Raw genomic sequence first — 27050 nt, forward strand, 5'->3', positions numbered from 1 at the left:
TCACTATGCAGCTCTCCCCCCAGGTCCCCCCAATACTTATTTAAGCCTGATCCCGATCCAGCAATGTGCATTAGCATGGCTGCTGTCCCAGCTGTCTGCTTCCACACTGGCTTAGAGATAGCAGTGGCAGCTAATGGCTCCCGCTGCTGCCAATCACAACCAGTGAGGAGGGAGCAGGTGGTGGGGCAAAGCCCCGATGTCTGTGTCTATGGATCCCCCCTAGCAAGTGGCTTGCTAGGGGGGTACTCAAAGTGGGCAGGAGCACCAGTGGGGGACCCGAAAAGAGGAGGATCAGGGCTGCTCTGTGTAAAACCACTGCACAGAGCAGTTAAGTATAACATGTTTATTAATAAAAAAAGAGCCTTTATTATCATTTTAACCCCTTATGCACACTGGACGTTTTAATAACGCTGGTAACTTTAGCTGTGTAAAGTCACGTTAAAAGGTGCATTTTTCAGCTTTTTTTTAGCATTTTTGCATTAGCGTTTAGCAGCATTTTGCCATGTTTAGCAGCGTTTTTCTGTGTTTGCGGTTCTTGGTGTTTTTTTTTTACCAAAAAAAATTTTTTTTGGTAAAAAAAGTCCAAAAATGCAATTTTGCACCATTTTACAACGATTTACTGTGTTTTGACGTGTTTTTCAGCAATAGAGCATTTTCCCAGCTAAAAAACTCCTCTAGAAACTTACTAGTCCTGGGTTTTTTTTACCAGCCAAAAAATGTTGATTACAGTCTATGTGTGCATGGACACGTGCTGGGGGTTTACTAGCTGTAGAAAAAAACATCAAAAGCCAAAAACAGCCGCTGTAAAAATGTCCAGGGTGCATGAGGGCTAAAGTAGAACTATAGGTAAAACGTTTTTTTCATTTTGAGACTTATACCCCTGTCAGGTCTATTTGCTATATGTGTCCCATTGGGGAGATTTACTTTCACTTAGTGACCCCATTGGAAAATTCCCCCTCTATTACTTTTCTGGGGACAACCCAAAAATATGGGACTTTCTTTTACTTTCACTTTCAGTGATAATTGTAAACAGGACAAATTGAAAGTGTTAGGCCCCTTTCAGACAGGGTGGACCCATCAGTGGATCTGTTTGCCCAGCGAGGGATCTCTCCGCTGATCCCCGCTGAACAAGCAGATGACAGGTCTGTGTCCGCTCTGCTACTGCAGAGTGGACACAGACACAGCCCGCTTTTTCCTATGGGTCGGTTGGATGGAAATGGACTGACTGTCCATTTTCACCCAACTGTCATCCGTTGCGATCCGCTGGACGGATGGGGAATGGATCCTCATCTGTCTGTTTTTGAAATACAGGATTGGATCAGACACTTGTATGCTGACACCCGCAAGTCCATAGAGGTCTATGGATGGTCCGATCAGGTCTGCCTGAAAACTGACAGGCGGATTCGATCGGACTGTCAGTGTGAAAGGGGTCTAAATCTCCCTAATGGGGGTAGAGGTAGAAATAAAAATTTGATAGATGTTCTAATCCCCCTCCACTTCATCCAAAACAAACGTTTTTCATTTAGCAGGGGCGGACTGACCATTTGGAAACTCGGGCACTGCCCGAGGTCAGTAGGGGGCCCCATGAGATGCCCCTGGTACCTTTTTCATAGGCTTTTTTGAGTTTGGGCAAGGACACAGAGGCCCCATGATCCCCTATTGCCCGGGGGCCCCATGAGTTGTCAGTCTGCCCCTGTCATTTAGTTTTACTTTAATGGATTATAAGTGGTTAAAGAGCCAAATTAATTTATCTCATTTATATCCACTTAGAATTTAGCTTTAGACAAATTATTTTATAGATGATCAAAATAAATAGATCTTTTCTTCTCTCTTAGGTCTAGATGGGTAATTTTGCAGTTTACCATTTCCTTTATTGGAGAAAGATTTTGCACAGGGAAAAATTAATGAGTGAACACATTTGACTTTTAAACAACAAATCAAACAGGTTTTCCCCTTATATTAGAAATGTTTTAATACAGGATTTTTAGAACTATAACCTGTGTTAGCTAATTAAACAAGATACATGGTGGCAAAAGTCATGATCTAAACGACTATAAAGATTTTGCTGGAAAGGAGAGCTGGGGTGCCTGCAGTGACAATTCTGAATGAGGGAAAGTAAGAAGATTGTCATATCAAATCATATAAAATACTGTATACAATAAAAATTCAACAAATTAGCTGGTAGGTTTCTAAATATGTAAATAATAATTTTGTCTCAATTCCTGAAATTAGGGGACCTGCTTTTATGCAGGTTAGCTGGTCCCTTAAAGCTACCATACATTGTTCGATACATTTCACCTGATGCTTGCTGAATTGGACAAAATTTGAGCCATGGGTGCCCCTGTTGGTGGAAAGTAACCAAAAGGATAATTGGTTGCAGAACAGTGACTTCATCCAACCAGATGCAGCCAATGTTCGGGTATTCTGACAGCTGCAAGTGCCAGCTGCCAGAATACAATAGGTGGCAGGGAAGATTCCTCCATCTTCACTGTTTAGCGTGGATGGAGGAATCTGTTAGATTTCTTTATGTGTATGGTCACTTTATGTTGGCCCCAAATATTAGATGTTGGAAAAGCAGGAGCAAGCAAATAATAATGACATTTAGCACAGAATTAGCAGCCTGTGCTTAGTGTTGTCAGTCAAACACAGGAGGCAATAAACAGACCCAAGATGCTTACAGTATCATCAAGTTTTTTTTTTTTTCTTGTAAAGAAATAAGGAGTGAGCTTGCTCTAATTTACAATAATAGAGATTGAGTGGAGTGTCTGAGCATCTCACTTTTCACGACCTTTGACAGCAATGACACACTGAGGAGGTAGAGAAGATTTTGTATTCTATAGACTTTGTAAAGTTGTCCATACTTATAAAGAAATCTATAGATTCCCCATCCATGCTAAACAGCATGGATAGACAAATATTCTGCTGCTGGCTATAATATTCTTAAACCGAGGACCTGCAGCTGTCAGAACACCCAAAAAGTGACTGCAGTTGATTGACTTTTTCAGCTTGGCTCATTTTTCCATCAATGTTTTTCAAGTTGGGTGTTGTCAGCAGGGCTACCCATGGCTTGAATGTCTGTTGGTTCAGAGAAATTGGTCAAAATTCAAACCCTGTAAGGCCTGTTTCTTTATTACTGGAAGGGCTTCTGTTTTAATAATATTGTGTTTGGATTAGGTTATGAGGCAGGTCCTTAGTGCAATGTGTAGTCGGTCAAATTGCAGGAATGTTGTGAAATCTGGAAAATCCTTTATTTTTTTTAAATCCTTAAAATTGTTAAGGGAGCTTTCTATTTTGCCTATAAGTTTCCAGTCTTCACTTAGGCCTCTTGTTGGATTAAAGGTGAAGATGCCAATTTCTACAGGATTGAGGGTTTTTTCTCCTGAACAGTGGCAGGTAGCTTAAACCCAGCATCTTATTGATCACAGATATTCATAGACCTACCACCATTCATTCACCTTCACCAATTTTGACCGCTCCTATATAGCAAAAACACATCCAGGTTTATTTCCCATTACAACTTAGTAAATAAGATATAGCTGTGTTAACTTCAATCATCCAATCATGTCCTGGCAAAGATATCCCCCCACTTCTTTTAGGGCCAATATTGCTCTAAGACGGCTGACAATAATAACAAATGGTTGCTTGTTTTGTCCTCTCAGTATATCTCCATATGTCTTAAATTACTTAAAGAAGATGTAAATCCTAAACGAATGGCATTTTGTTTGCTAAAGCTATACATAACATAAACAAGTAGAGTTTTGTAAAAATAAAATACTTTTTTTTCATCCTTTGTTCCAGGTCATTGATTATGATCTCTTGCAATCGCCGTGCAGCCATTTCCTGCCTACATAGCACTCCAGCCTTGCCTACGTAGAATTTCCATGGATTCAAGGTGGGTTTCCTAATGGTAACAACACTAGACGATATCTGCGTAATGTGTCTTCAAACAGCCACTTTGCCGACTCCATTGGTAGCTTGGAGACTACAAAATAATAATTAAAGTGATTACCAACTTTTGCTTTTTGGGATTGGGGTTTTCTATGAATCCAGAAGCTGTTTTAATTAATTAAAAGTTAACATTTTTGCAATATATATAATGATGCAGCACAACGTATACAAAATATCACTCAAACATATATAAAAAAAACCACATGCAACTAATAAAAAATATATAGTCCATATACAATGTGCATCCAGCCACCGGTGACATTCAGACTTCTCTATCTTCATAGACCAAATCACCCTAGTGAAGAATGCAAAACACCTCTCATGCACTTTGTGTGCTCACCTCCAGGGAATGACCTCAGACTAAGCACTTTTGTACCTTCATGGGCTACACATTCATATGGCATGGGGAAAGGGGCAAAAGTGCATTTGACCTTGCTTAGTTTGAGGTCATTCCCTGGACGTGAGCACATAAAGTGCACAAAAGGTGTTCTGCATGTTTCACTAGGGTGGTTTGGTCTATGAAAATAGAAAAGTCTAGATGTCACTGGTGGCTGGATGCACATTGTATATGATAAATATAAATAAACAGCGCAAACATAGACCTCTATATCAAATCAATATACAAAGTGCAAACATATATAGAAAATTATATTAATAGTGAAGTCCATCATGATTAATAAACAACAAAAGTTCAGAAATCTCAAAAATATTTTGTGCAAAAAGAAATTTTCAAATTCTTCTTCTAATATAAAGAAAAAACTTCCACCTTCCACCCGTGAAAACCAACATCAAATGCACTCACCAGATTTAGGTGAGTGAAACGCCTTTTAGGAATTTTTATGGGATCCTAAACCCTCTTTCGTATCCACTCTATAGGAATCCTCACCTTCAGTGTAGGCTCCACCATCCAACCGGGGAGAAAAAAATCTCAGATAGTGTAATATTGCAAAATACCATTTATAAGTAAAATCAAGGATTAAGGCCACTCACATTTAAATCACTTTAAAAAGGCATATTTATTAGGACAAGCTTCTTCCAGATGGACAATGAATGTAAGGCAACCTCCCACGGAATCTCACATCACAGCTCCAAGTTACAGCAGAAGCTCCACAGAGACCAGAGAATCTTTTTGGGATCTGTGCATGTTTGGTCTCTGTGGAGCTTCTGCTGTAACTTGGAGCTGTGATGTGAGATTCCAGGGGAGGTTGCCTTACATTCATTGTCCATCTGGAAGAAGCTTGTCCTAATAAATATGCCTTTTTAAAGTGATTTAAATGTGAGTGGCCTTAATCCTTGATTTTACTTATAAATGGTATTTTGCAATATTACACTATCTGAGATTTTTTTCTCCCCGGTTGGATGGTGGAGCCTACACTGAAGGTGAGGATTCCTATAGAGTGGATACGAAAGAGGGTTTAGGATCCCATAAAAATTCCTAAAAGGCATTTCACTCACCTAAATCTGGTGAGTGCATTTGATGTTGGTTTTCACGGGTGGAAGGTGGAAGTTTTTTCTTTATATTAGAAGAAGAATTTGAAAATTTCTTTTTGCACAAAATATTTTTGAGATTTCTGAACTTTTGTTGTTTATTAATCATGATGGACTTCACTATTAATATAATTTTCTATATATGTTTGCACTTTGTATATTGATTTGATATAGAGGTCTATGTTTGCGCTGTTTATTTATATTTATCACATTTTGTGTTTACCACATTGCACAGCAGCAGGATAGATCCTGTAGTAGGGTGTTTCACTTGGCGCAGGAAGAATTTTTAGTCACATTGTATATGGACTATATATTTTTTATTAGTTGCATGTGGTTTTTTATATGTTTGAGTGATATTTTGTATACGTTGTGCTGCATCATTATATATATATATTGGGAAAATGTTAACTTTTAATTAATTAACACCACTTCTGGATTTGTAGAAAACCCAATCCCAAAAAGCAAAAGTTGGTAATCACTTTAATTAGTAATTTGCAGTCTCCAAGCTACCGATGGAGTCTACAAAGTGGCTGTTTGAAGGCACATTACTCAGATATCGTGATATTATCTAAATGTTGCGTGGCATCATTATATATATTGTCATCTGGAAGGTGTAGTGAAAACTCCTGTAGGTGCTTGGCTACAATTTTATATTATCCATTTAATCACTTGTGCTTATTGGTAGGTGAATCGTAACTGTTCATATTTCATTATCTATTTGGAGTTATTGATTTGGTACATTGGGTTGGAGGTATGTTGGAGTGACTGTGCTGATTGCTATTCACTTTATAACATTTTTGCAAAGCACAGAACTTTGTGTGAAAATACCAGTTTGTGAATGATGAACCTCTTCCCGTAGGTAGTTCGCATATACGTGGCCTCTCAGTGGGTGGGCTTTAACGCCGAGAGGCTGCAAATATGTAAAGGAGCGCGCTTCCAGCACAGTGTCCGGCGGTGACTGGAAAGCTCCCGATGCATACTTGCATGACTTCCAATCAAAGTTTTCACATGATCGAAATGCTTGTCTCCACCTCTTGGCGTTTAGGATTTCTTAAAGGGCTGGGAGATGGCAGCTGGAAGGGATTAAAAACCAACAGCCTCATATATGTGTAACATAAAGTAAAAAGAATGCAGGCCATCCTTGCACTGAGTTTGTTAACTGATACAAATATTTTGGTTAGACAGTGTGATAATCTTTCTGTGTTATCCTAAGAAAAAACAAAAATAAAAAAGCCCTATAAGGGTACTTTCATATGGCCATCTCCATGATCAGAGCCCCCCTGAATCATAGCTGAACAGAATGGCTGTCACTCGTGTGCCCATTCATTTATTTTGTCTGCACTATGGGCGGTTGGTCTGAAAAAACAGAAAAAGGAAGCAGTCCTTTTCCTTTTATTTCCAGACCTGGACGGACGTGGAGGTAGGTGGAAGTAAACAGAACCACATACATTTACATCCACCTGCTCAGAAATGTGCTAATTTCTGAGTTCTGATCAGGTCCGTCTGAAAAACTGAAAAGCTGCCAATGTGAAAGGGGCCTTAAGGGGAAGGAAATGAAAAATGAAGTTCTTAATTTATGTGGACATATTCACACATATTGACAAAATGGTAGAAAATGCATAAAGTATTTATATTATTTTCAGAACACACACATTCCCAAGGATGCTGTGTGAAGATAAACATATTTTGTATGAGTTCTGCAAAAGTCCATCTTATTGATCTGATCATATTGCAGGACCATAGCTTTGATCTTATAAAGGACCTGGTAGTTTGAAAACTTTTGTATAAAGTTCTATTTATTAAAAGAGAAGTATGGCTTTATTTTTCCCTATTTATAATTAGTTAGGTGGATGCAGCATTGTTCCGATGCTGCATCTGTCCCCTAAGGGTGAGAGTCACAGCCTCTCATAGCAGACAGTCAGTCACCGCTGTCTGCTCAGCCCCCCCCAGCGCTCACTGGAGTGCTGGGCTGTGAAAGGGGAGGGAGCTCTTTGCTGAGAGGCTGGGCCAGGTGCCGCTCCAGACTCTGGGGTGGATCCCGACTTTGAAGTCAGGATCTTTCCCCAGCCTGGACCTGCTGAGTGATGTCAGACGACAGCGGATTTCAGTCCGCTGTCAGCTAAAAATGGGTCACAGGAGTGTAGAACGAACTGCACTCCTGTGATCCACAGGTAAGTACAGCCAAAAAAGCTTTGGCTATACTTCTCTTTTAATGCTGATATAGCAGGGTTGCTTATTAATATAGATAATCAGTAATGGGAGAGCGGTTGACATGCACTGAACACTAAACATATATACCAGCTGAAGGAAGGATCATCTGAGAATCCAATCACCAAGTTAAGAACTTTCAGATTCCTACATTTAGCCAGATTTAAACTGCAACTGTGGCCAGGCTATGGATGTTTAAATATTTGCATATATTTTACAGCAAACTGTCACTGACTTCAGTAGCTGCAGGCACAGTGGAAAAAGGAATCTGCCTAATTCCACAAATATTAGTTGAAGCATAAATGGTATTTTTAAAGCTTATTTGTACTGGCTCACCAGTGATCTCTGTGCCTGATCCTGGGCATGCGCTGTACCTGACATTTCATGTTTTGTTATTATTCTATAACAAACCACCCCGATCTCCTACGCATGCACCCAATGAGACCTGGCTGTACACATCCAATATGGCACATGCACAAGATTATGCAAGATCACATGCAAAAATGACTTTACTGATGGTTTGGGATGTGCATGCAGAGCTGAATGAAACTTGGATTTTGTGTTTGGTAAAGATCTGCTTTAAATGCAGATTTGAGTGATCTATCTAGTTTCACCATTGACATTTGAAAATCAGCAATGGGATATTAAGTATAAAATGGGGTTCCCATAATTCAAAGTAAATAGTGAATTATCAGTGTAGCAATATTGCCAAGTTTCCCATCTTCTAAGTTTCTTAATTATTTGCTAATTTTTATTACACACAGATTCATCTGAATAGAAAAAGACCAATAATACCTTTGTCAATCAAGCTAGTAATGTATACATCATTTATTAAAAAGAATTCAATCTTTAGAAAAAAACAAATCATATAATACTTTGTAAATACAAAATGGTAATTCAAATATTTCACTGAATGATACGATGATATAAAATATTCTTTTGTGCTGTTTTTTCGTCAGCTTGGAATCTGTGGAAAAAAAGGAAATATTAACATTGAAAGAAAGGTTCAATGCACCATCAATGACTACTCTAATGAGTTCTCTACTTAAAAGAGAAGTATGGGATTCATGAAAAAAAAACAAAATTATACTCACCTTGGTGGATGCAGCATCGGTCCGATGCTGTATCTGTCCTTTGTTGGCTCCAGACTGAGAACCGAGCAATCAAACACTGCTGATAACTCAGCTCTTGGTCTTCAGGCTGCAGAGAGCTGGTGACTGTCAGTTACTGGCTCTCTGCCCTGCCCCGCCAGCGCTCACTGAAGTGGAGGTGGTGGGAGTGGCTGACGGTCAAGGCATCTAGGTGGATCCCAACTGTAATGTCGAGATCTTTCCCAAGCCTGGACTGGCTCTGTGATGGCTCAATTTGGTTTAAATATAAAACCTGCCTTGTCGTTCATCCTTTACAGTATTGTGGCCTAATCAAGTTGCCTACATACTGTCCAGCTAAGATACGATATTTGTGGCTATTGTCTAAGCAATAATACACTCTAATGTTTATTCTTACATTGTGACCTAAAGAAAATGCTTACAACCTGTCCAGTGACTGTACAATATTTTTGGCTGTGAAAAAATACACACTAAGCTTTATTTCAAGATACAATCTGCCTAGATATGGCCTAGAGAAGCTGCTTGCATACTGTCTAGCCAGTGTAGAATATACACTATATTGCCAAAAGTATTGGGACACCCCTCCAAATCATTGGATTCAGGTGTTCCAATCACCTCCATGGCCACAGGTGTATAAAATCAAGCACCTAGGCATGCAGACTGCTTCTACAACCATTTGTGAAAGAATGAGTCACTCTCAGGAGCTCAGTGAATTCAAGAGTGGTACTGTGATAAGTTGCCACCTGTACAATAAGTCCATCCATGAAATTTCCTTGCTACTAAATATTCCATGCTCAACTGTTAGTGGTATTATAACAAAGTGGAAGCAACTGGAAGCAACAGCAACTCAGCCACGCAGTGGTAGGCCACAGAATAAAGGTGAATAATGCACCTGGACTGGATGGCATATACCCACAGGTCCTTAAAGAATTGATCTCTGTCATTTCAAAGACATTGTTTCTAATTTTAGGGACTCTTTAATTACTGGCATAGTACCACTGGATTGGCGTAAGTCCAATGTGGAGCCAATATTTAGAAAGGGGTCAAAATCTTTACCAAGTAATTATAGACCTGTTAGTTTAATGTCTATAGTTGGGAAGATACTGAAGAGTTTAATAAAAGACCACATAGATTTCTTCTTCATGGAAAAAATATTTTAAGCAACAAACAGCATGGATTCATGAAAGAAAGACAGAGGTTGTCAAACAAATCTGATTTCTTTTTATGAGGAGGTGAACAAAACCTTGGACAGAGGGGTGGCGGTGGACGTGGTATACTTGGATTTTGCAAAAGTGTTTGACACAGTTCCCCACACACGGCTAATGTGTTAGGTAAAGTATACAAGCTTGGAAAAATCCTTATGTAAATGGATAGAAAACTGTCTAAAAGATCGTATTCAGAGAGCAGTGGGTAATGATTCATACTCTGAATGGTCTGGGGTTGTCAGTGGTGTACCCCAAGGTTCAGTGTTGGGATCCTTACTTTTTAATATATTTATAAACAATATAGGGTCTGGGATTATAGATACCATTTCAGTCCCTGCAGATGACACCAAGCTGTGCAGTGGAATAATGTCCTTACAGGATGTCTCCAACTTACAAGCCGACCTCAATGCACTGTGTAATTGGGCAACTATGTGGCAAATGAGGTTTAATGTTGATAAATGTAAGGTTCTGCACTTGGGGGCTAAGAATATGCATGCATCATACATACTAGGGGGAGTACAACTGGGGGAATCAATGGTGGAGAACGATCTGGGAGTTCTGGTAGATCACAAGCTTAATAATGGCATGCAATGCCAAGCTGCGGTATCTAAAGCAAGTAAAATCCTCTCTTGTATTAAAAGAGGTATAGACTCCAGAGAGAGAGATATCATATTACCCTAGTACAAATCATTAGTAACACCTCATCTCTAAAATGCAGTTCAGTTTTAGGCACCAATTCACAAACAGAACATTGGGGAACTGGAGAAAGTACAGAGAAGGGCAACCAAACTGATAAGAGGCATGGAGGAGCTCAGCTATGAGGAAAGATTAGAGGAACTGAATTTATTCTCTCTTGAGAAGAGGAGATTACGAGGGGGGATATGATCAACATGTATAAATATATCCGTGGTTCACATAGTGAACCTGGTGTAGAGTTATTCACCCAGAGGTCATCACAGAGGACAAGGGGGCACTCTTTACGTCTGGAGGAAAAGAAATGTAATCTCCAAACACAGAAAGGTTTCTTCATAGTAAGAGCTGTGAAAATATGGAATAGACTCCCTCAAGAGTTTGTTCTGGCCAGCTCAGTGGATTGCTTTAAAAAAGGCCTGGATTCTTTCTTGGATACACAGAATATAACTGGTTACTATTTATAGGTCAAGTTGATCCAGGGAATATCCGGTTGCCTCTAGTTGGATCAGAAAGGAATTTTTTCCCCTTAAGGATCAAATTGGATCATGCTTTGCTGGGTATTTTCCTTCCTCTGGATAAACTGTGGGTGTAGGATTTTAACCTTTTTTTTCTTTTTTTGAGGTTGAACTGGACTTTTGTCTTTTTTCAGCCACACTAACTGTATGTAACTACTATATGTAAAATGACAGAGCGTTGAGAGAGCTGAAGCACACAGTGTGCATAAGTCGCCAACTGTCTGTAGAGTCAATAACTAAAGACCTCCAAACTTCATGTGGCCTTCAGATTGGCACAACAACAGTGTGTAGAGAGCTTCATGTAATGGGTTTCCATGGCTGAGCAGCTGCATCCAAGCCTTACATCACCAAGTGCAATGCAAAGCATCGGATGCAGTGGTGTAAAGCATGCCACCACTGGACTCTAGAGAAGTGGAGACGTGTTCTCGGGAGTGACGAATCACGCTTCTCTGTCTGGCAATCCGATGGATGTGTCTGGGTTTGCCAGGAGAATGGTACTTGCCTAACTGTATTGTGCCAAGTGTAAAGTTTGGTGGAGGGGGGATAATGTTGTGGGATTGGTTTGCAGGGGTTGGGCTTGGCCCCATAGTTCCAGTGAAGGAAACTCTTAAGGCATCAGCATAACAAGGCATTTTGGACAATTTCATGCTCCCACTTTGTGGGAACATTTTGGGGATGGCTCCTTCCTATTCCAACATGACTGCGCACCAGTGCACAAAGCAAGGTCCATTAAGACATGGCTGAGTGAGTTTGGGGTGAAGGAACTTGAAAGGCTTTCATAGAGTCATCACCTCAACCCAATAGAACACTTTTTTGATGAATTAGAGTGGAGACTGCAAGCCAGGCCTTCTCGTCTGACATCAGTGCCTGACCTCACAAATGCGCTTCTGGAGGAATGGCAAACATTCCCATAGACACACTCCTGAACCTTGTGGACAGCCTTCCCAGAAGAGTTGAAGCTGTTTTAGCTGCAAAGGGTGGGCCATCTCAATATTGAATCCTACTGACTACGACTGGGATGCCTTTAATAAGTTTAATAACTTTTATAAGTTCATAAGTTTTATAAGAAACCTATATTATATATATATTATATTATATATAAGAAACTTATAAGTTTTTTAAGAAACTTTAATAAGTTCATGTGCGCTTGAAGGCAGGCGTCCCAATACTTTCGGCAATATAATGTATGTGACTATTGTCTATGAAGTAAAGAATTATAATTTTTTTTTCAAGATAAACTTGTCTATTTCTTCCCTTCTTTTACTTTGGCCTAACTAAGATGATTAGATGCTGTCCTGCCAATGTACAATATTTGTGCTTATTGCCTTCTGAAATAATACTCTAATTTTTATTTTTAGGATAGAACCTGCCTCTTCTCTTCTGCTTATTTTGTAGATTAACAAAGCAAGCTGCCCATCCATTGTATAATTATTGTGCTTATTGTCTCTCAAATAATATACTCAAATTTTTATTGCAAGACAAAACTTGCCTTGTCTTTTTCAATATGCTGCTTATTCAAGTGACATATCGGCATGGATGTCGCACCACTTCCTTAAACTAAATCCCTCTATAACTGAGCTGATTGCTAATATTCTCCCCCCCCCCCCGGGCCCCCCTCCATGACTTTTCCATCAAGATCAGTAATGCAACTATCAGTCCCTCCCATCAAGCCAGGGTACTAGGTGTAATCCTGGGCTCTGACCTATCCTATCGGCCCCAAATCCAATTACTGTCAAAAGCTTGTAGACTTTACCTCTGTACCATCTCTAAAATTCGCCCCTAATCATCTAATGAAACCACCAAGCTATTCTTTTACTCTGTTGTTATCATTCGCCTTGACTATTGCAACTCCCTTCTCATAGGCCTACCTCTCTGTAGGCTATCCCCTCTTCAGTCTGTCAGGAATGCTGCTGCCAGACTTATCTGCCTTACAAAATGCTCAGTGTCTGCTGCCCCTTTCTGCCAATCCCTGCACTGGCTTCCAGTTGCCCAGCGATCTACATTCCAAATGCTAACAACAATATACAAAGCCATTCACAACTATGCTCCAAGCTACATCATCAATTTTGTCTCCAAATATCACCCAAACCATCTTCTCCACTCCTCTCTTGATCTCCTGCTCTCAAGCTCCCTTGTCTCCTCCTCCCATGCTCATCTCCAAGACTTTGCCAGAGCCTATCCCATCTTCTGGAACTCGCTACCTCAATCTCTGGCTATCCCCTACTCTGGCTACCTGTAGGTGATCCCTGAAAACCCATCTCTTCAGGGAAGTCTATCACCCCTCAAATTAAACATTTAACACTTCTATCAGCTCATCGCCCACAGTTATAACCTTTTGTACCACTTGCCCCACCCTATTATATTGCAAGCTCTTATGGGCAGGGCCCTTTTAATCTTCTTGTTTTTATTGTATTGTAACTGTACTGTCTCCCTTTATATTGTAAAGCACCATGCAAACTATTGGCGCCACAGTGGATATAAAAAGTCTACACACCCCTGTTAAAATGTCAGGTTTCTGTGATGTGAAAAAATGAGACAAAGATAAATCATTTCAGAACTTTTTCCACATTTAATGTAACCTATAAACTGTATAACTCAGTAGAACAACAAACTGAAACCTTTTAGGTGGAGGGAAGTAAAAATAAAAAACTAAAATGATATGGTTGCATAAGTGTGCACACCCATAAACTTATGCTTTGTGGAAGCATCTTTTGATTTTATTACAGCACTCAGTCTTTTTGGATACGAGTCTATCAGCATGGCACATCTTGACTTGGCAATATTTGCCCACTCTTCCTTGCAAAAACACTCCAAATCTGTCAGAGTGTGAGGGCATCTCCTGTGCACAGCCCTCTTCAGATCAAACCACAGATTTTTGATCAGATTCAGGTCTGGGCTCTGGCTGGGCCATTCCAAAACGTAACCACTTGCCCTCCCGAGGATTTACCCCCCTTCCTGACCAGGCCATTTTTTGCGATACGGCACTGCCATGCTACACTGCACCCAAATGAAGTTTACGTTCTTTTTTTCCCACTAATGGAGCTTTCTTTTGATGGTATTTGATCACCTGTGCGGTTTTTATTTTTTGAGCTATAAACAAAAAAAGACCAACAATTTTGAGAAAAAAACAATATTCTTGACTTTTTGATATAAAAATATTGGAAAAATCAAAATTTGTCATAAATTTAGGCCATAATGTATTCTGCTATATGTCTTTGCTAAAAAAAACACCAATATGTGTAAATTAATTGGTTTACGTGAAAGTTATAGCGTCTACAAATGGTGGTATATATACTGGAATTTTTTCTTAAAATATTTCTATAGTAATGGCGGCGATCAGCGACTAATAGCAAGACACTTATGTAACCCCCCTCTCAAAGATTTTGGTTTGTTTTTCAATTGAGTTGTACAGTTTATAGGTCACATTAAAGGTAGAAAAAGTTCTGAAATTATTTATCTTTGTCCCATTTTTTTACATCACAGAAACCTGACATTTTAACAGGTGTGTGTAGACTTTTTATATCCATGATAATATTAATAATTCAAAGGCTTCTTTAGACGCTGAAAAGGCGTTTGACAGATTGGCATGGGACTACATGGAAGCAGTTCTGGTTGGCCTTGGGCTCCCTCCCCGTCTTTTGAACTTTATCATGTCGCTATACACCGCACCGACTGCTAAAATGAGAGTCAATGGCCTCCTTTCAGAAGCCTTTTCCATAAGCAATGGGACTAGACAGGGCTGCCCATTATCCCCCCTCTTATTTATTCTTACGTTGGAACCTTTCTTGAATTGCATTAAATGGAATGACAATATTAAAGGGATCTCTATAAATGGCAAAACTCACAAAATAGCTGCCTTCGCTGATGACATCTTACTCTTCTTGACACATCCACACATTACACTACCTAACCTACTACAAGATTTCAAACTGTTTCAGTATTTGACCAATTTTAAAATAAACTTCAATAAATCCCAAGCACTCAATATCTCCCTAACCCAGGATGCGATTAGACAAGCGAAATCTAATTTCCCCTTCACGTGGCAATCAGAATCCATCACCTATTTAGGAATCCAATTGCCAACCCATCTTACAGAGCTCTACGCCAAAAACTTTTTACCCATCCTGCGTAACATTACCAAAGATCTGCAAACTTGGGATAAGCCATTTTTCTCTTGGTTTGGCAGAGCAGCTATCCTCAAGATGAATGTGCTTCCAAGACTTTTGTACCTACTACAAACGATTCCAATCAAATTGCCCAACACCTTCTTCAAGTCCTACAAAACATTATGTACCTCGTTTTTCTATGGAGTAATAAACGCCCTAGAATTGGTTTTGACCAACTAACCATGCCCAAAACGTGTGGAGGTATAGGGCTACCTGACATCTCCCGTTATTACAAAGCTTGTCAAATGGCAAGAATAGTCGATTGGTCCACGAACCATGCTCGCAAGGCCTGGGTTGAATTGGAGATTGCTTTTTCAGGGACCCCGCTCGCCACCTCCCCTTGGCTGCTTAACGCTCACATTCCATCTGAGCTTAAGGAACACATTCTCATAGGCCCTACTTTGTCCTGTTACCATCAGATCAGCAGGAATACAGTGTTCTCATCCTCCCCTAGTCCACTCACTCCGGTCAGATTGAACCCAGACTTCCCCCCAGTAATGTCGCATGCCTTTCTTGCGTGATCTGGCCTCACAGACGGCGTGAGTCTGCACCACCTCTTCAAAGACGGATTGCTCTTATCCAGAGACCTCCTTATGAATAAATGGCCTACCTTGACCTTAACGCCGTGGATGTATAGACAACTCCACCACTTTATCCACAGCTCACCCCATCTAAAAGAATATAATAGACATTACCCCCTTTGAGAAACTTTGCTCAACGGACTCTCCCCAGAGTCATGTTATATCCCTGCTCTATACATGTCTCGAAAACACCAGTGACCTCTCAACTAGGAAAGCTTGCAAGGCCTGGAGCGCTAACTTACAAATCCAACTTTCGCCTGCTGACTGGGACCACATATATGAACACATACACAAAGGATCTATATGTGTCTCCACACAGGAAAATAACTTTAAAGTATACTCTAGATGGTATAGGGTTCCATCCCTGCTTCACCGCTTCGGCTCCAACATTTCTGATTTGTGTTGGAGATGCCATCAAACGACGGGTACACTCCTGCACATTTGGTGGGAATGCCCATTGTTGCAACCCTTCTGGGGGAAAGTTCAATCTACAATCGCACAAGTTACTATGTATGCGCTAGACCTTTCCCCCGCACAATTTTTGCTTCACTATACCGCTCTTCCATTTCGGACATACCGCAAATCACTCACCATGCACATGGTAAATGCTGCAAAGCAATGTATCCCAGTCCACTGGCGCTCAACACATGTTCCCACTATACGAGATTGTTTTGCTAGGATCGACAAAACTGATGAAATGGAGGAACTGATTTCTATAGCTAAGGAACATCCCGAGAGATTTAGGAAAACATGCTGGTAAGGGCATGCTGGAGTCATTTCAAATCCACTTCTACCTATCATCTAATAGTAAAGGATCAATCTATATCACCTGACTGACTGTCCAAACACAATGCGGTATTGGGAAATACCCGGATCACCGGGGACACTTTTACCACATGTAAGGATGGGCTGTAGGTCTATATCATGACATGCCTTGCGGGGTTTTTGATCCACGGGTTACCCCACTGACCGATCTTGCACGTACCATATTCTAAGCCTTATTATTACCTTTCTGGCTTGGCTAATACTTAGGGAAGTGATCCAATTTACCTCTTTATTACCTATACATTCTACTGTCACTTAACCCGTTACCCCCCCCTCCCCAAATTATTATTATTATTATTTTTTTTTCCTTCCCCCATATTCCCCCCACCATCTCATCCTACGTTTCTTTTTCTTACTGTTCTTCTTTCCGACCTCCTATTTTTTCACACCTGTTATACCACCTTATCATTCATTCTTCACCAACCAAATAGAGCATTTACTTCCACACAGATATGACTAACTACAAGTATATTATTCACTCAAGTTATCAATATGTAAACCATGACTTTCACAGCATCCAATGCTTTCCCTACCCTAATCTTCATATCACCTCATCATTAAAAATTGCTGATATTCAAGAAGTGACAACATATACATACATCGCTCCTCTTTCCTCTGCGTTTCCACTGGTTTACATTGTATGCCTGACGTAATGTTCTATACCATTTTGACTTGTATTACAGTTTACAATATGTCCTGTCCACGAAACGGGAGGCAACATGTCATGTTTATGTTCTGACTGTGATCTATAGCTGTATATGCTCTGTATGTAAGCTCGAAAGAGCAGGGCCCTTGACCCCCTCGTGTATTGTTTTGTTACTGTATTGTCTCATGTTCTGTCCCCCACTATAATGTACAGCACTGAGCAAACCTTTTAGCACTATATAAATACTGTATAATAATAATAATAATATATGCTACTTTGTTTCTTCTTATATTAATAAAGTATTTTTGGAACAAAAAATTATTCAAAGGCTCTCTATCAGTCCTTATGCTGGCCAATTTCTACCAAATGAACACCTGAAGTCTAAATTTGTATTTTTTGGGAATCATGGGAATATTGCTCACAAACTATACTATTAGTTATGTTCCATAACATCACATACAGCTTAAATGCATCTTTAAAGGTAAATCTTGTATTTTAACTACTTTAATACTGGATGCTTTCACCCCTTTCTTGCCCAGGCCAATTTTCAGCGCTGTCATACTTTAAATCCCAATTACTCATACAACACTTGATAAAATGATAAACGAGCGCTAGAGATGGCAGCTAGCATAAATGGTTAAACCTCCAACCCTCTAAACAATAAACTTTAAAAATGCAGTGCAAGTGCACGAAATACATTGAGGAGCCAAGCAAGTAATACTAGACTTCCTGAGCCACGAGGGAGGCCGGTGGCCATCTTGGAATTTGTGTTCACATTCCTGTATACCATAGCTGCATTCCTATGGGCCAGATGTGAGTTTACTATGTTCATATTTATGATTCTGCTGCTGATTTAATAAACTTACTGCACCATATAGCACTTTCTTCTCTGGCTTATTTATTTTGAGTCACTAAGGTGGATCCCTTTAAGTGCTTATCATTGGGTGCGTAAGAGTGAAATGGAATCTTCCCTGTGATCCGGAGAGTGTTAGTGGAGAAGAGGCTGTGGGCAGACGCGTTTACCAGATGTACCCCGTATATACCAGGATGATGATGACCAGGAGTGGTCTTGATTACTCAAAAGCGCTATAATTTGCGCTATCTGGTTAGTGCAACTTACCCTCTTTTCCATATGCACCTGACGCAGGGATCTGCACCATTTTGGAGTTTTTGACTGTCACTGATACACTTTGTTGCGCCTTCCAACGCAGTTTTGCACCCTTGTGTGACACTTCTTAAAATCTAAATTATTTACATCGATTTTCATACTGGACTGAGCATTAGCTCATCTCACATGTGTGTATATAAATGCTATTCATCTGTGTTTTATTTATATATGTTTGATGTACTTGAAACCTATTCATTTGAGCGCTGCATTTTTTAAAGTTTACTCATACAACACTGTACACATATGGAATTTTTGTCTTTGTTTTGAGACAGATAGAGCTTTATTTTGGTGGCACTTAATGAAAACTGAGTTTTTTATTTTTTGGTAAATAAATAAAAAATTACTGAAAAGTTTGTTTATGTTATAACATTTTGCAAATAAACAAACTTTCTTCACAAGTTTAGGCCAAAATGTATTCCGCTATATTTCTTTGGCAAAAATAACCCAAATCAGTGTATATTATTTACTTTGTATAAAAGTTATAGAGTCTACAAATCATGGGATATAAATTTGAAAAATTGATCAGTCCTGAGGTACCGATGGCCTATCTCATTTCCCGAGGCCCTTCAATGCCAGGACAGTACAAATATTCCTAAAAATAATGTCTTTTTGGGAAGTAGACAGTCCAAGGTATTTATTAGGGGCATTGGACAGTTTTTTGAAGTTGTAATTTTTTTGTCCCAATTTTTTGAAAATGAAGAAATTACATAAAATTATTTTTTTTTTTTCACAATTTTTTTTTGTACATACTGTTCCCAGAGATGAATGACTGATGTGGTGGTGATCAGTAATACTGACTGGTGAAAGTATGTATAATAAAAAAATATATATATTTTTTAACAAAAATGTTTAACATTTATTTTCTTTTTTTTTACATACTGTGACACTATACTACTCTGGGGGAGGGGGGAGGGATTTTTTCTTTACACTATGATTGCTTATAACAGTGATGATCACTTATAAGCTATCATTTCTATGAATGGCATTCATTCATTGCCGTTGTGTACTACTGGGATAGCTGTGATTGGCCACAGCTACCACATGGTACGGATGCACAGTCATAGAGATCATCACAATAGTACACAATGAGTGGCTATAAATGAAAGCCATTCAATGTGTACAACTATCATGTGGTCACTGTAATTTGTCACAGCAATCACATGGAACTGAGGCCGGCCCGGTACAGCACTCTGTCTTCAGCAGGGGTCAGCAAAGCTAAGGATAGGGGTCAGCAAGGCAGAGGACAGGGGTCACTGCTGGCAGGGCAATTTTCAGGGGTCACTGCTGGCAGGGAAGAGGACAGGAGATCACTGCTGATAGGACAGAGGACCAAGGTTACTACTGGTAGGGCAGACAGGAAGAAGTCACTTCTGGCGGGACAGGAGTCACTTCTGGCAGGGCAGAGGACAGGGGTCACTGCTGGCACGACAGAAGACAGTGGTCACTGCTAGCAGGGCAGAGGACCAGGGTCACTGCTTGCAGGGAAGACAGGAAGGGGTCACTTCTGGCAGGACAGTTGTCACTTCTGGCAGGGCAGAGGACAGTTGTCACTTCTGGCAGGGCAGAGGACAGTTGTCACTTCTGGCATGGCAGAGGACAGGGGTCACTTCTGGCAAGGCAGAGGACAGTTGTCACTTCTGGCATGGCAGAGGACAGGGGTCACTGCTGGCAAGGCAGGGGTCAGTGCTGGCTGATCAGAGGATAGGACACTTCTAGCCACGGCCGCGATGCCATGCTTCACAGTCATGGCAAAAATTATACCCCTATTGAACAAGAGCCATTCAAGGGAATTCAGTTGTTTTGCAAGGGCTCTGCAACTGCATGCAAAGCACGTGGTTGTGGTGTGCTAATGCTGGGTTAAAGCAGGCAATCAGGAGGTCATATGCCTCCTCACACCCTGTCAAATCCTCTCTGAAAAGCGATCCAAATACAGACTGCTCCTTAGAAAGCAAGACACATGTGAACGAGCCCTTAATTCTTTGTTGAGTATTTTTTAGAATCGTTTTTTTTTTGGGGGGGGGGGTGTTTATTTATTTATTACTTTCTTTACATTGCTGCTCTATTGGGGGAGCTTTGGTGAAATATCAGGGATCTAAACAGACCCCTGATGTCTCACTTTTGAGACAGAGAAAGGAAATGAGGACATAGATTCTCAGTTCCTTTCTCTTCATCCTCAGCTGCACAGATGAATGAACATGAAGCACTGGGAGACTTCCTATTCATTCACAAACTGAAGCATAGTAAACACAGATTACTATGCTTCAATGATAAACAGACACAGTGAGTGATCGGTGCCAATTGCTCACTGTGTTCATTCAGGAAAAAAAGGGGTCAGTAAATATGACACCACCTCTATCGTGAAATGACCCCCCTGTGTACCCTCAGCATCTGCCAGTGTGGGAAGGAGAGGAGGGAAGCTGGCAGTGCTGCAGGGGAAAGGGGCATCCAGGGGAGCTTGGACAGCAGGTGAAAGGGGGGGCACACGGTGGGCCCCGGAGAGCAGAGGGGTGGCGGTGATCAGAACGGTGGGGGGGGGGTGCAGAAACCAAGCCCACTGCAGCGCAGTTGGATGGAGTTAGATGAGGAGGTGCTGAAAGTGCTGCAGGGTAAGCAACAAGAGGATTGGTGCCAGCAATAAGGCATTACAGCCACCCCAGGTTGAATTGATGCAGACCTGGGCCTGGTACAGGAGGGCTTGCTATACTACCTTATCAGTGGCCCTGCTCAGCTATGTGCTGCGTGGGGAGGAGAAGTCTGCTGCCTGTGCCCTGGCTGTGTGCAGGAATGGGAAGAGTTCAGCAGCTGGGCACAGGTCCAGGGTTGGGGTGGGCATTGGCTTTGAGAGGGGGGGAACAACTGAAATTTGGGGGTGTGCAGCCCCCCGCAGATCCAGACACGACTGACCAGCTAAGTTTCAAATGTTTCCACTGAGCTAAAAGAAGTTTCAAGGCTACCAAAGACTGTAATCAACTGTAATTTTGTTTTACACAATGCATCCTCAGAAAGCCAGTTCTTTTCAAAGGACCTTTGAGACCCAACACAAGACACACTATATTGTCTAAAGTATTGTGATGCCTGCCCTTAAATGCACATGAACTTTAATGACATCCCAGTCTTAGTCCGTAGGGTTCAATATTGAGTTGGCTCACCCTATGCAGCTATAACAGCTTCTGCTCTTCTGGGAAGGCTGTCCACAAGGTTTAGGAGTGTGTCTATGGGAAGGTTTGACCATTCTTCCAGAAGTGCATTTGTGAGGTCAGGCACTGATGTCAGACGAGAAGGACTGGCTCGCAGTCTCCGTTTAATTCATCCCAAAGGTGTTCTATCGGGTTGAGGTCAGGACTTTGTGCGGGCCAGTCAAGGTCCTCTACCCCAAACTCGCTCAGTCATGTCTTTATGGACCTTTCTTTGTGCACTATTGTTGTGCTAATCTGAAGGCCACACAAAGTTTGAAGGTCTTTAGCTATTGACTTTGCAGTCAGTTGGCGACTTTTGCTCACTGTGCGCTTCAGCATGCGCTAAGCCCGCTCTGTCATTTTACGTGGCCTACCATTTTGTGGCTGAGTTGCTGTTGTTCCCAGTTGCTTCCACTTTATTATAATACCACTAACAGTTGACCATGGAATATTTAGTAGCAAGGAAATTTCACGGATGGACTTATTGCACAGGTGACAACCTATCACGGTACCACGCTTGAATTCACTGAGCACCTGAGAGCGACCCATTCTTTCACAAATGTTAGTAGAAGCAGTCTGGATGCCTAGGTGCTTGATTTTATACCCTGTGGCCATTGAGCTAATTGGAACACCTGAATCCAGTGATTTGGAGGGCTGGCCCAATACTTTTGGCAATATAGTGTATATAACCCTCTTTAAAAAAACCCTGAAGCACTAAGGGTACATTTTAGAAGGTAAAGTATCCCTTATATGAATTGGTGGTGTCTATGAGTGGAAAAATATCTGCTATATAGCAATAAATTCAAATACAAAAAATGCAGCGCTTGAGTGTATAATACAGGGAATTAGCATGAATAACAGATTTAAATGTTCATATTTCAACATGCACCAGATTCCACATTCTTAAATTGTTAAAACAATAATCAGATGAGTAATGAAGATCTATCCGTCTAATCAAGGTGCATATAGTGATGGTGATGCTAAAATCATAAGTTCTGTGATGTATCCAAAGAAATCCGTGACTTCCGTGATAGGGGAATGACTGTATAATGCACTAACCAGATAGCGCAAGTACATGCGCATTGGAGTATAATGACCTACTCCTGGTCACAGCCAGATGGTCCTCAGCGTGAAGCCCTCAAGGACACCAGTGCACCACTCTTGCCGTCTCCTACCACCAGGGGGGGTGCGCCTCTTTACAGTAACACGAAATCACTTTGTATCCTCTATCGCCAGGATTGGTGTACTTTCTTATCAGGAGATCATCTCAGGGGCTCAGCAATAAGACCCAAAAGAAAGAAATCTTGATAGTGTAGTATTTTATTCAAAGGTAAAAAAGTAAGTAATACACTTACATGGTAATGTCCAAAAAGCTGATGCATAGAATCCAAAAAGATGGCCGACAGTCAGATGCATGAAACCAGTGGATAATAAATGGTGTGAGAGGTGTCCTTATCCCTAACGCGTTTCGTGGCAATGGCACATTATCAAAGGGAATGTGCCTCTCAACCATGGTCCCTTATATATAGAGGACCTCTTAATTGTGAAAAGACGCATTTCCGCGTCATTTTAGCGCTACTGCGCATGCGCGAGGCTAAGACGCCCGCGCATGCGCAATGCAAGCCTCCCGCGTCATCGCGGATAACCCGCGCATGCGCAGATCGTATCCGGCGGCCATTTTATAGAAGACCAAGACTGCAGAGCCAGAGAAAGGGATCCACAGCCCAGATAAAAGAAGGGGTTGTGGTGGGAGAGAACACACCTAGCACAAATGACAATGCCAGGAGATCTCAGCATAATAACAATCAATTGGGGATAGTGAGGAGGAGATAACTATATCAAGCAAAGGGATAAACCATGCCAAGTGCTGGTTGCAAATACTGAATCTTGGTGTGGTAGAACTACAAGTACCAGCCCCCTATATTCATGCAAAGATGCCAGGGGCCATCATTATAGATTATTAAAAGTTACACACAACACAAGAAATTCCATAAAAGGAAAGTTAAAATCGACAATAATTAAAAACACGATTACACACAGCCACTGCAATGCGCAAAATATAAAAAATATATAATAAGCGAACAGTCATATAGATAATGATAATCATATGATCTAATTATTACTGATGATCATAGACATAATATAAATGGTCATGAAACATAATGAAAATTAAAAATGAAATAAAACCACAATATCAAAATAGCCCCTAGGATATTCCCTAGGAAACTATGATTAAAACAAAAGCAACCCCATATGGATCACTGGGGGCGTTAATCCCTAACCTTGTGGGACATATCCACGTCAAAATTCGTGTACCAGTGGTAAAATGGATAATTAGGATAATTTGGATGACAACCAGTGCAAATAGTGCGTATTGAACAGAAAAGGAAGAATAAGCCCATCATCCAGCTGATTGGTGGAAGAGGGGGGGGGGAGGGAGAAGCCCCTCGAGGTAAGATAATGATGTTATAAAACCATAGTTTCCCCCGGAAACCCCTAAAGATACATCAATGTCGATAATATATACATACTGGATATTTGTTGAGATGAAGCAAGGACAACCCAAAAGGAATTACCTGGTATCCAAGAAACAATTTATGTCCACATCAATATTTAACCCATGTGGGGCAAGTGTTCTTAATAAAAAAATCCATTTAGTTTCAAGTTTTGAAACTGCTCTTAACTTGTGTACTCCTCTCCAGTGTTTATGTATTGTGTCAATTCCTATAAATCTCAAGCCATATGGGTTCTTATTATGCGCTTGGCGGAAATGTAAGGAAAGTGAATGTTCCTTGAACCCCTTGTTAATATTCTTAAGGTGCTCCCTCAATCTGTCACGAAGTCTCCTAATAGTCCGTCCCACGTATTGCTTACCGCATGTACACTCCAATAGGTATACAACATGGGTACTATTGCACGTGATGGTAGATTGAATTTCATATGTTTTACCAGTTGTGTTGGAGTTAAATGTGGTTACTGGATATTTATGAATTCCATTATTAGTGCATAGCATGCATTTATTACAGGGGAAGAACCCTTTCCGGTTGAAGAAAAAGGAAAGTTGTTTTGGTGGGTTAACAATTCTGCTAGAACTTCTTGACTACACCATGAACCACAACTACTTTTGGTTTAGTAACAAATTTTACTTACAAATCACTGGAGTTGCCATGGGCGCGAAGTTTGCCCCGAGTCTTGCCAATTTATTTATGGCAAGATGGGAGGAGGATCTCATTTATTCCAGAGAGTGGCCACAATTACTGTTTTACCGTCGGTACATCGACGATATTTTACTCCTATGGGAAGGGGATGAATTTACCTTGAACAACTTCTTTACTACATTGAATCTCAATGATATGAATATTAAACTTACCTTTCAATATAGTAATCAGGAAATCAATTTTCTTGACCTGACATTATACAGTTGAGGGCCCGAAAATTTTGTCCAGGAGTTATTTTAAATCATCAGACAGGAATAGCTTTATCCCTAAAGATAGTTGTCATCATCCGAGATGGTTGAGCAACATACCAAGGGGACAGTTTCTTCGGATCTACAGAAATTGTGACAAAAAAGAGGACTATGTCCTCCAATCTGAGATCCTTAAACGGAGATTCGTTGAAAAAGGCTATAACGCCAATATGCTCGAGGTTGAGAGGGACAAGGTGGGGGGCATGAATAGAGATAGTCTTATCATTACTAAGCAAAAGACTAACACTGAGAGATACTGCCCTTTTATCACTGACTTTTCTACTCAATTTAGGGATGTAGCTAGTATTATCAGAAAGAACTGGAGAATTCTTAAAGATGATCCGGTGCTGGGGAGTCATTTACCGGAAGCCCCCGAAATCACTTACCGTAGGGCACCACCTCTGAGAAACACCTTGGCCCCCAACATTGTTAACCCACCAAAACAACTTTCCTTTTTCTTCAACCGGAAAGGGTTCTTCCCCTGTAATAAATGCATGCTATGCACTAATAATGGAATTCATAAATATCCAGTAACCACATTTAACTCCAACACAACTGGTAAAACATATGAAATTCAATCTACCATCACGTGCAATAGTACCCATGTTGTATACCTATTGGAGTGTACATGCGGTAAGCAATACGTGGGACGGACTATTAGGAGACTTCGTGACAGATTGAGGGAGCACCTTAAGAATATTAACAAGGGGTTCAAGGAACATTCACTTTCCTTACATTTCCGCCAAGCGCATAATAAGAACCCATATGGCTTGAGATTTATAGGAATTGACACAATACATAAACACTGGAGAGGAGTACACAAGTTAAGAGCAGTTTCAAAACTTGAAACTAAATGGATTTTTTTATTAAGAACACTTGCCCCACATGGGTTAAATATTGATGTGGACATAAATTGTTTCTTGGATACCAGGTAATTCCTTTTGGGTTGTCCTTGCTTCATCTCAACAAATATCCAGTATGTATATATTATCGACATTGATGTATCTTTAGGGTTTCCGGGGGAAACTATGGTTTTATAACATCATTATCTTACCTCGAGGGGCTTCTCCCTCCCCCCCCCCTCTTCCACCAATCAGCTGGATGATGGGCTTATTCTTCCTTTTCTGTTCAATACGCACTATTTGCACTGGTTGTCATCCAAATTATCCTAATTATCCATTTTACCACTGGTACACGAATTTTGACGTGGATATGTCCCACAAGGTTAGGGATTAACGCCCCCAGTGATCCATATGGGGTTGCTTTTGTTTTAATCATAGTTTCCTAGGGAATATCCTAGGGGCTATTTTGATATTGTGGTTTTATTTCATTTTTAATTTTCATTATGTTTCATGACCATTTATATTATGTCTATGATCATCAGTAATAATTAGATCATATGATTATCATTATCTATATGACTGTTCGCTTATTATATATTTTTTATATTTTGCGCATTGCAGTGGCTGTGTGTAATCGTGTTTTTAATTATTGTCGATTTTAACTTTCCTTTTATGGAATTTCTGGTGTTGTGTGTAACTTTTAATAATCTATAATGATGGCCCCTGGCATCTTTGCATGAATATAGGGGGCTGGTACTTGTAGTTCTACCACACCAAGATTCAGTATTTGCAACCAGCACTTGGCATGGTTTATCCCTTTGCTTGATATAGTTATCTCCTCCTCACTATCCCCAATTGATTGTTATTATGCTGAGATCTCCTGGCATTGTCATTTGTGCTAGGTGTGTTCTCTCCCACCACAACCCCTTCTTTTATCTGGGCTGTGGATCCCTTTCTCTGGCTCTGCAGTCTTGGTCTTCTATAAAATGGCCGCCGGATACGATCTGCGCATGC

At 40.6% G+C, this 27050-nt stretch overlaps 1 protein-coding gene across 1 annotated transcript in view; it reads right to left on the reverse strand.

The window, feature by feature from the left end:
• Positions 1–8457: 8457 nt before the first annotated feature.
• Positions 8458–27050, reverse strand: part of MYO3B (myosin IIIB) — a 463809-nt gene continuing 445216 nt past the window's right edge. Inside the window, exon 34 of the mRNA XM_089690537.1 lies at positions 8458–8611. The gene's annotated coding sequence lies outside the window, so the exon portion shown is untranslated. The remainder of the gene's footprint in view (positions 8612–27050) is intronic.

This window comes from Staurois parvus, unplaced genomic scaffold (assembly GCF_062004578.1).
Source record: "Staurois parvus isolate SC_StPar_1 unplaced genomic scaffold, SC_StPar_1.0 ptg000530l, whole genome shotgun sequence".
Classification (NCBI taxonomy): domain Eukaryota; kingdom Metazoa; phylum Chordata; class Amphibia; order Anura; family Ranidae; genus Staurois; species Staurois parvus.